The sequence below is a fragment of the Hydra viridissima genome, unplaced genomic scaffold, assembly GCF_058129835.1.
Source record: "Hydra viridissima isolate aposymbiotic clone 2 unplaced genomic scaffold, HvirCarnegie_v1 scaffold_10, whole genome shotgun sequence".
Classification (NCBI taxonomy): domain Eukaryota; kingdom Metazoa; phylum Cnidaria; class Hydrozoa; order Anthoathecata; family Hydridae; genus Hydra; species Hydra viridissima.
Genome location: NW_028324309.1, coordinates 13,704,936 through 13,714,294, shown reverse-complemented (window position 1 = coordinate 13,714,294; position 9,359 = coordinate 13,704,936).

Here is a 9,359-nt window from a genome sequence, read left to right as displayed (position 1 = left end):
TATTTTTAGTGAAATATTTAAACTCTAAATTTCTTATAAATATATAATTTCTTTTTATTATCTAACAATTGTTTTTTTTTTTTTTTCGCAATTTTATACTTTTAACAAAATCTGCGTCGATTGACGGTTAATTTTAGTTCCTTCTTTTTCATTACTGTTGAGAAAACCAAGATTGCATTAGACGGGAACATAATCATTATCATAATCATCATCATCTACAATTGAACTTGCTGCAACTCTTATCATTAAAATATCCATCATGTTGCATACTGCATTGAGGCTTTATAAATTAAATTTGCAACAACATGTTTTCATGTTACATAAGAGCATATAGAAACCTTTCAAATACAGTCAGAAAAAGTTTAACATTAAACTAATATATTTCTACATTTAAAAGCTTGTTTATGTACTCTGTTTAAGATATGGATGATAAGTATCGTTTCAAGATTTTAAGTTTCAAGACTGGGCAACTAACTTTTGTGTGTCACGAGCAAGTGTCTCTGTCTTGCCATTTTACTTTTCTTCAACCGCAACGTCGGGCCGCCAACTTAACTTCATACTTATCACTTGAAACTTCATAATATGAAACTTATCACTTGAAACTTCATAATATGAAGTTTCAAGTGATAAGTATGAAGTTAAGTTGGCGGCCCGACGTACTTTAAAAAAATCATTTTCATATCAAATTATGAAAAATATAGATACTGTGTTTTGACGTTGTACAGCTGAAATGCGATCATATTATGCAGAGTTTCAAAGCTACATTTTTATTATTAATTTTTTGTTCATAAGCTGTTCAGTTTTCAAAGGTTGCGTTATAGACCCAACAAAAAAAACCGCTGGCATGACCTTAAAATGATCGTTAGTCTGTTATGTCAAACTCTTAAATCCAATTTCAATTTTATTTCATAGGAGGACAAAATGGTTTGATTCTGATTTGCGACGGAATCCAAAAATTAGATTGGTTACATTAAACCCAGACATCTAATAATTAAATTCTACAAAAAGGAAAATTATATATTTAACTCAAATTTAACTTTTATGCATTGAATATTATAATAATACAAGATGATTATGAAATACCTTTCTAAAAATTGAGGTCCGCTCCCTTAACTTTAACGGGATACTAAATATTGAATGAACAAGTAAAAGAGATTGAAGATAGAACATTGTTGCGGTAGAGGAATCCTAATTTCTGTAATTTAGCTGTTTAAATGATGTAGAAGATTCCAGTGCAATTGTTTGGGCAAAATAGAATTCTCCATTGACTCCACTTTTATTTTCACTCTTCTAAATTCATTAAAGGTTTTGCAAAGATTATTGCTCGATGACGTTTCCTTGTGTTTTTCGTTACTCAGAATTACGAAAAACTGTAAAAGTCAGCAAAATTTTTCATCAACAAAGTTTTTACGCAATTTTCCTATTTTAAACTAAATTATATCATAAAAGTAGAAATGGTGTTAACTTAAGTTTTTATGATCTTTAATCAAATAATTTAATGAATGATTTAAGATTTTGGTTTCTCAGATCGTGCAGTATTTGCACAGCAACGTTATAAAACAATCATAAGATAATATAATGATCTTATGATTGTTTGATTTAAATTATTTTTCGAAAATCAAAAAAATTTTTGAACTCAACTTTCATTTTGCGATGTTTAAAATATGTTACACATTACGGTGGATCGTCCACAAATGGATTTTTTTTCTAATTTTAATTTTTTTGTTCTAAAAGTGAAAAAAAAAAAAAAAATGCATTACCATCTAGAAATGTTGTAGAAGAATAACAAAAATAAATGTTTTGAGGCTCCCCAACGGACTTGAATTTTTAGAGAAGAACGTAGTTGATGATCATTTAAGAGTTCATAAGAATCACTCGAATTACAGTAAAAAACAATCTATGGAGTAAATTAAGATCAGAGTAAAAAAAATAAAAAAGTGAACAGCTCAGCAATTTTGTTTCTTTTGCATTTATTTAATGCTAAAATAAAAAAAAAACTTTAAAAAGGTGTGGCACAGTGTTGTTGGGAATTTTCTACTCCACCCAGAAGCATAAAAATTACTTCATAAAATTTATTTGTACCTGAAGAAACTTTAAAATTCTCACCCTGGTAAAAAAAAAATATATAATACATCGACTTCAAACTCTCGAAAGTGTTATTATATTTTGCTAAATTAAAAAAGGCGACTTTGTGATATGAAAGTCTTAGAACTTTGTAGAAAACTTTATGATGATCAAGAATCTCTTTTCAAAATTGAATTTTTTTAGTTTCAGAAAAAAGTTATGAGAGAAAAATTGAGGAGACGTTTATCGGGGGAAGAGTAAAACATCTCCTTAAGATAAACACGGCTAAATCTATCTCTAAAAAATTTAAAACAAAAATGACTCGTAATTACATTCGTAAAACTCAAACAACTTACATTGGAGAGCAATTGCAACACTCAATAGACCAAATCAAAAAAAGGTAAAATATTACTCAGTAAAGCTTCAGAGGCATACAACAAACTAAAGGTAGCTCTTCACAAGCGTATACACAACAAAGTCCAATCATATGGCAAAAATACAGAAACTGTACTAAGTACAGCGCTTGAAGTTCTTTTTTCAGTACTTAACTTGTTTCAATACTTATCAGGAATATTTCGTCTCCTTCTGGTACCTTCGGCTTCTTCTGGTACCGAAGTCGCTGGATTTCAAAACACTGTTTTGTTTCAACTTGATATTAGAAAAATTGATCCATCAAAAATTACAAATTGCTCAATCATTTCAAGTACTATCTCAGCCTGCTTTATCACATTGAGCCGAGTCTGCTTCTTCATCCTCATACCACCCTACATCATCATCTAACAAAAAGATTCAAAGTCAATTTGAAACTTGTTTTACAGCGCTACCATGTTAACACACAAAAAAACTAAGAGTCAGCATTCCAAGAGTTGAAGGCCAGTGTCTAAGTTCATCAAAGGTGAAATCAATACGATGAGACCAAAAAGTCAAAGCAATTAGAGAAACTTTAGTAAAGCTTCAGATGAAAATCAACCAGTGCAACTTTTAAAGCACGTAGAAAAAGCAAAAATTGGGAAGAAGCATTTCGAACTCAAAACAACTTGTGGTATAAATGTAAAGCTTCTAGTAAAAAGTTTTAGGGTTTGTGAATCGTGTTTACCCAAAAAATACAAAGTTGGTGAAGAAGCTTTTTGTATGAAAAAATACCACGGACCTCCTTCTGACCATGAAACAACTCACGGTCAGCGTGGATCACGATAATGCCAACTTAGCTACCCAAGAACGCCACTTATATAGGGTAATAGCGTACACATCAAGGTACCTTGTGATGCAAATTTTAAAATCATTTTATTTTTTCCGCGGAAAATAACTTCATTTGAATGTTCAAGTTGAGTGAAATTTGGACTTCATTGTGCGCTAATAAAAATACCTGTAGAATGAGAACCACTTTATATAATTTGATAAAATTTGGTGTAAATGTTGCCTACAACCACACCAAACTTTGGATAAAATTTCAGTCAGATTGATTCACGGGTTACGGATTTATGGCAGCTTTAGTTTAAATTTTGTTACATTTTTGCTACTTATACCTCAAAACGTTACCGATTACTGTGATATTCGGTCATTATTTTCAAAATTATGGTTACACGAGTGTTCTACTATGTAATACCAACAATTTTTATTATAATTGTTTAATTGCTACATGTACCGTTTTTATTTTATAGACCAAAGTATTGGTTTGCTATTTAAAGCGTGGTTTGGCTTGGCGTGAAAACCTCGGCATTTCCTAAGGTACAAACTGCTGCGAAAGTGCAAATAAACCCTAAAAAAAGTGTAAAACCTGGTCGAAAGACAACCAGTTGGTAAAGCAAAAAAAAAAAAAAAAAATACGTCTTTGTTAACATATTTTTATTGACTCCTGAAATCTTTTTAAAAAGATTTACTTTCAAAATTAAAAGATAAAATAACTATTAAAACCCTTTTTTTTTTTTTACATTATATTACCATTAAATAGCATCCGATTACAATTTAAAAAATGTTTTTTGATTTTCTCCACAAAAAATTTATTAATAAATGGCTCAAAATACTCTTTTAGTACAAATACTCTACAATACTATTTTAATATCAAAGCTCATAATTTTTAAATTACCAGCATTTAAGGATAAATTTGTTTAAAATGTTCATTATAAACCGTAAGCTATGATTTTCTGCTCCTTAGTTTTAATAACTCAAATCATGCTAGCAGTTCTTTAAAGATGCTTACTGTTTAGATCAGTTATGCAACATAGCAATCTTTCTTTGTACTCTGGAAGATTATTGTTTCGCTTATACCTTGACCAATGTTGATAAAAATCTTGATGAGCGGTTTCTATATTTAGTTCACTATAGGGCCCTAGGGGGATCCTTTATGGCTGATGAAATCCTTGATGTGGTAGAAGACGGTGTAAACTTTAGGTGTGACGCTTGCACCAGTTATCATTAAGTAACACCTTTTGAAAATTTTAATTCTTTTAGCGAAGTCCGGCTGTAGGATGAATCCAAAGCAAGCTTTGACAACTAAACTGCAACTTTTAAATGCTTCAGTTATGTGAAAGACATTGGGAACGAAGTTTGTATCAGCAAGTTGCTGCAGCACATCCGGATTTTTAGGAAGCTTTCTACATTCGTTTCAGTCGAACTGGCCCCAATGATATGGGCACCAACCCCGCTAGATTGCTGAAAAGACTCGAGGCTAGATTTGATTGAGCCCAGTGTTTGGAAATTTCCAGATTTGGCAAGACACTTTGATTTGAAGTCACACCATGTGCAAGGGTGCATACTTGAATGGGTTTGAAGACCACAAATTATATTTGCAACTTTCATATCACAAGCCAAAATTAGTTTAAGCCCATTTGCATTAATTAGGGATCAGATTTGTTCAATATTGGAGTGAGTTTCTGACAAATCTTCAGATACCAAAACAAGAATTTGTCTCTTTACTCCAGTGTCTTTACCAGTCCTTTGAGTGAGAGCTGTTTTTGTGGCGGTAAGCTGGTTTCATCCCTGAACGCAGTATCGACAATGCTTAGACAAAACTTGAGAAAACCTTTGCCACCATCAATTCCGAGCTCAACAAAGTAGCCACCAGAAATTTTGCGAGATTGAATAACATGATTCACAAGACTTGATAAATGATTGCAATGAGCAACAACCCAAACTGTACCAGAATCTCCTTTTCCGTCGGTGATTTTTAAGTCACTGCAGGTGAAGAAATCACTTAAGTGATGACCTGCTCTTAGGAAATTCTTATAAAATTTTGGCTCTACCATCTTGCTGCTTGATGTTTGGTTTATAGTTTTAACCAGTTCTTTTAACCCGTTGTTTGACAGGCCTGTATTTAATTGTACATTTACAAGAGCTGGAGTGGTCAATTCTGGAGCGCTTGATGGTGACAGGGCACTACTTCAACCTGAAACCAAAACATGGATATTTTATGTTTATAATAAAGTTTGTTTAGAAAGTCTGGTAAAGCTTTTAAGTTATTCGTTTTTAAAGAGATTAGAAACTTGTCAAAAATATATTTCGTGAAATCTATCTAGTCTCATTTCTTAATAGTCAAGACTTTCTTTCAATATATGCATGTAAAAATTATTTAAGTATAAATATTTACCGGGGGGTTATTGTAAGTGGAGGCCCGCCGGATGGTTTAGCAAGTGGAATAGTTCCTTCCGGGGATAATTTTTTATTGGAAATAACTCGAGATGCAATTTTTTAGGCTGCTTTGGCGTCATTTGCTGCTATAGATTGAAGGTTTTCCCTGTACTGTATTTGAGAGCATTGGTGTGGCAAACCTTTTCCTAAAAGGCTGAGGCATGTGCTGCAGTGCACACTTGGCTCTTTCTCAATGGTGATTTGCTCTTCAAGAAGATGTTTTTCTTGCAGCTTTGAACGAACAATTCGGCAGATTTGGTGATGACACATCCTACCTCTTCTTTCAATCCTCACTTGTATTGACTTGAAATCAAACAAAAGGGGGAGCAACTTCTTTCCCCTCTTGTTTCCTGCGCAAAGTAGTTCTGTACAATTCGCAGAGTCCTTGTGTTACCCGAGAATCACTGACATTGATCTTGGTCTTATACAGTTGGCATATTCGATCTGCTTGGAAAACAGTAAGCTGTCTTAAACATTTTTTCAGACAAATCAAGCACACAAACTTTCGATTTTCATCATGAATCTTTGCTTGATTTGGCATTGTGTTAATTCACTGAATCTAACTTTACTAAATCAATTTCTGCCTTTTACAAAATTTAACCTAAATTTACATTGGATAACAATCCACTTAACATACTTACAATTATTAACATACTTATAATTATTTAAATTAGTGATACTTGTTAACAATTATTAACGACACTTTTTAACAATTACAACCTTTAACATACTTAAAACTATATAGATCAATGATACTTGTCACACTTAATGACAATTTAAAAGAGATCTTATTTGATGAGACAGTCCTAAAAACGACATTTACCGCTCTTCAAAGGACAATTCTGCCCTTCATAACATTTCTCTCTTCAATAATTATTACCCTTTTGGAAAACTTTTGGTAGAGATTTTCTCTTTTTGTGCCTCTGCAACTATTTTTATAAAAGTTTTACAAATTTTGTTTCAAAACAACCCAAATCTGTAAAGATTGATTTCCCCTCAGCCTGGCCCTCCGAACATTTTAGCGGTCAGTTATCTTAGTGATCTAAATTTTTTAAGTTAATTATCTTCGTCAATATAACAAATATTTGATTTTTTTTCACAGTTTTTCTGTTTTAACAGAAATAAATACTTTTTAATTTCTATGTAGGTATCCTTAGAAAAGCTTTTCGATCATATTTTAGCATTTTTATGCATTTTGGCAGTAGTTTATACCTTAGGAAATGCCGAGGTTTTCACGCCAAGCCAAACCACGCTTTAAATAGCAAACCAATACTTTGGTCTATAAAATAAAAACGGTACATCTAGCAAATAAACAATTATAATAAAAATTGTTGGTATTACATAGTAGAACACTCGTGTAACCATAATTTTGAAAATAGTGACCGAATATCACAGTAATCGGTAACGTTTTGAGGTATAAGTAGCAAAAATGTAACAAAATTTAAACTAAAGCTGCCATAAATCCGTAACCCGTGAATCAATCTGACTGAAATTTTATCCAAAGTTTGGTGTGGTTGTAGGCAACATTTACACCAAATTTTATCAAATTATATAAAGTGGTTCTCATTCTACAGGTATTTTTATTAGCGCACAATGAAGTCCAAATTTCACTCAACTTGAACATTCAAATGAAGTTATTTTCCGCGGAAAAAATAAAATGATTTTAAAATTTGCATCACAAGGTACCTTGATGTGTACGCTATTACCCTATATAAGTGGCGTTCTTGGGTCAGCTAGGTTGGCATTATCGTGATCCACGCTGACCGTGAACTTAATTATGAAACAGTTTTTTTTTGTACATTTATTTCTTAATAAGATTAGTTTTCATTTTATTTTTAATTAGTTTACCTTGATTTATATAATATTTTGATTAACTGTTATCTGAACCTAACTGGTTTACTTTTCAATAATTCTTTTGCTCTTTGCTCTTTTGTTCGGTGGAAGTGTTCTTTTTAATCCATGAAGATGTTGATGACGATTTTTCGTTTTTGTCGTTCGGTCTTGCGTCCGTCAGTTTTGCAAAGGATGTCAAGGCGAAAGAGAAGAATTTAAAGAAAGATCTTGAGGGATAAAAGAAAAAAAAGAAAAAAAAAAAACATAAAAATGTTTAATTAACGTTCATCAAAATCTTTTGAAAGAGCAGTCGCAGTTGAACAGTCTCTATTAGACAAAGTAGTTTTGAAGAATATTTCAAAAACCAATCTCTGCTAAAAACTTTTCAAAAGATATTAATCTTGATCTTAGCCATTAGGGCGAGAAGCGAATTTAAAAGCGTTGGTATTGATTTATTGAGTGCGTTGCTTTAAAAACGTTTTTAATGAGATGTTACCACAGTAACAGTCTTTAAATGACAGCGTGCGCATCGCTGCAAGAAATCTTAATCTTTGCGTCTAATTCTTTTAGTGTAATTATCTATTTAGTGTAATTATTAATAGGGATAAATCAGCAGTGTAAATGCAAAACGGTAATATCTTAAAAAAAAAGTCAAATAATACATAATTATAATTAGTATCTTTGATCACCGTTGGAAGAACAGGAAATCTCAAAAAGTAAATAAAACTGAACTCGGCAAATAGTTTAAAGAAACTGGTTAAAAAGTGTTACCTGTTTCGATTTCTTGGCCATAAAATTTACTCTCTTTTTATTGTTTTTTCTACAAATATTTCAAAAAGAAAAACGTATTCAAAATTTTTCAGGGTTTTTTTTATGTCTGAGCGCCTTCGCCTACATCTGTAAAAACTGCGGACCTATACAACGACCCAAGTCATAGCTTTTCAATTACAACAACAAAGTATGAAATTACAAAGAAATTTTCTTTTTGTCTTTTGATCTCAAGAAACATTTTTAATTAGTTTATAAAGATTTTTTTCCAAAATCTTCGTGTTTTAAAGTGATTTTCAAAGTAGTGGAAACACAAGAAGAAACCTTCAAGCTTGAAAAGAACTTGCGATTGTCACTGGGAATATATTTTTAATTTTTTCAATGCATTCATATGAGCGTGATTTTTATGTTTATATATTGTTTGGTCTCTCTCCCCCCCCCCCCCCCCCTCACAGTTTTCTTAACTACTTTTAATTCTTATAGTTTAAAATTCAAATCTTAATTTTCATGATTTAAATTTGATGGCAAAATCCTAACAAATCTAATGGTACATTTACAGAGTTTTTTCCCTTTCCTATGTTTGAAAGACAGTATGTAAACACATTTCATGTAACGCACTAGAGTTTGTAGGTTTTGCGGCTTTTTCTTACTTGGGGTCTTCTAAATAAGCTTGTTAATTTGCAAATTTTACACGAACAAAAAAAAAATTCTGTTTAAGGCAGTAACAACTCTTTGATTTGGGAAAGCTTATTATTATATCCAGCAAGCTATTTTTCCTTTTAAAATTTTTTCTACTTATGCTATTATTCTATTATTATCTTTCTGTTTGTCAGAATTCTCTTAGATCCTTTTAAACATTTAATGGTCTTAAGAATTTATGTGTACAAAAAATGACAAATATTTTTTTGTTTGTTTCACGATCGCACTTTTGCATCGGAGGAGAAATAATAAATAATTGTACTTTAGCAAAAAACGAAAATGTAAACGATAACAAAAGTAAAAAATGTTGTATCGTTAAATATTTTTTTTTACAGATATTTTCGAAACGGTACTTCAAAAATATGCGA